Below are 2,039 nucleotides of genomic sequence, written 5' to 3' on the forward strand. Positions count from 1 at the left end.
CTGTTTCAGTTGTGTTGGAAAAATAAAATCGGGTATTAAATGATTTCTAAGATTATTTGTATAGGTTCACCACAATCATACAAAACCCATCCTGAGAAGTCTGTGGCAAGAAGTCAAACGTCATTACGGTTTAGTGTTTAATCCTAAAACTGTTGGGAAACAGGGACCAACTTAGAGGTGCTCAGTTATGCGACTAACTGGAAAGAATAGGAAAACAGGACGATCTCCGATGTCGTCCTAGCCTCTATCCGAAATAGCAGAGTTCTTTATAATTTTTTAAACGGTGTGGTCTTTCAGCCACAAAGAGATCACATTTCATTTTTGAAGGCTCCTTTTCAGAAGTAAGGGTTCCCATTGTTTACTTTTTTAGTAAGCGCGGAAGTACATCTTATTTAGGCCAGTTACAGTAACAAAAGTACAGTTACAGTAACAAAACCAGTTACAGGGAGACAGAGGACACAAGGCTGCAGGCCAGGAACAGTGGTCATCTGGAGGACATCTCCTCAGGGCCTCAGACCCTTGTGACCATAGAAATGTGGATTCAGTGGTCATAGGTGATTTTTTTTTCTTTTCAAGAGAAGGTGGAAATAGGGCTTTTTTGGGGAAAACTTGAACTTCCAAATGCTGATAAATGACCAGTGCCAGCCATGGAAAACATCCAGACTGCTGGCTCTCAAGCTGACCTAACTTGCCAAGGACAGTGTTGGACGTTTAAAGGTTAATATAAAGGGCATTAGGGGTATGTTCTAGGATTTAGCAGTCTTGTGATTTGCACTCTTAGGAAGAGAAAAAGGTAGAAAGGACAGATAGGGGTTACAAAGATCTCTCTTCCACCAACATTTAAGAGTAGGTGTCTCAGTTTTTGCAGGGAGTAGCTTCGGAAGAGCTGGTCTGTTTGGAGACTGGTCTGTGTGCCGAGTCTGTGTATTTTCCATATGCCTTCTGTTTCTTGATTTTTGAAGGAAGGCAGTTACCAGGGAGATTATAGAGCTTGGTCTTTGGAAGCTCAGGGAGAAGGAATAAGATCTCTAGAGAATCATGATGCCTAGCATTAAAAATAAGGATTTTTTTTTTTAAAGGGTTAGGGGCACAGGGGAAAACCACCATTAGAGCAAGTAGTTGGGGGCCTAATTTTTGCCATATTTACAGAGTAGACTCAATCTAGTTAGTTCTCCAGTTTCATCCTTTCCTCCTTTGGTTAAAGGAGGTTACAGCAGCAACATGAGTGTAAACAGTAGAAAATAAACCTTTATTTAATAAAACTGTTTCCTCCTTTGGTTAAAGGAGGAAAGGATGAAACTGGAGAACTAACTAGAAAGTCTACTAGATCTTGTTTTTTGTTTTTGGTTTTTTAAAGGGATGCATTTCCATTTTACTTATTTCACACACAGAGATCACAAGTAGGTAGAGAGGCAGACAGAGAGAGAGAGGAGGAAGCAGGCTCCCTGCTGAGCAGAGATGGATGTGGGCCTTGATCCCACCTGGGATCATGACCTGAGCTGAAGGCAGCAGCGTAACCCACAGAGATACCCAGATGCCCCTAGATCTTGTATTTTTGCTCACAAAAACATCTCTGGATACAGAGATGAACACAGTGATACACTGAGTACAGTAACCCCATAGACAAATGAACTATATTATAGCACTTTAGGTATCAGTGTCCTGGTTTTATCTGGTTTGAGGGGCCAGAGTGCAGGGCTGGAAACCCGATTTAGGGCTGGCCAGGGAGCATCACTCTGAGACTTCCACTGGGTGCTCAGCTGAAGGGTGATAGTTCTGGAGCTGCTGGAGGCCACAGAAGTCAACACAAGGGCTAAGCACAGCCAAAAGCTGAGAAAACGGCCCAGGGACACTGGCAGACGTTTTGGGTGATGGAGGCTTTGGGCATGGCCTGAGCTGGAAACCGTGCCCCTGTTCTCCCCTGTAAGGTAGTTGTATTGGAGTTCTGGTATTTGCTCTCCTTGCTGGCTACAGTCACGGTTCAACACCAAGACAGTGATGCCACCCAGCCACCTAAATGGATTTGGTTTTTGAAACTT

The sequence above is a fragment of the Mustela putorius genome, unplaced genomic scaffold, assembly GCF_011764305.1.
Source record: "Mustela putorius furo isolate JIRA1106 unplaced genomic scaffold, ASM1176430v1.1 tig00003913_pilon_pilon_pilon, whole genome shotgun sequence".
Taxonomy (NCBI): domain Eukaryota; kingdom Metazoa; phylum Chordata; class Mammalia; order Carnivora; family Mustelidae; genus Mustela; species Mustela putorius.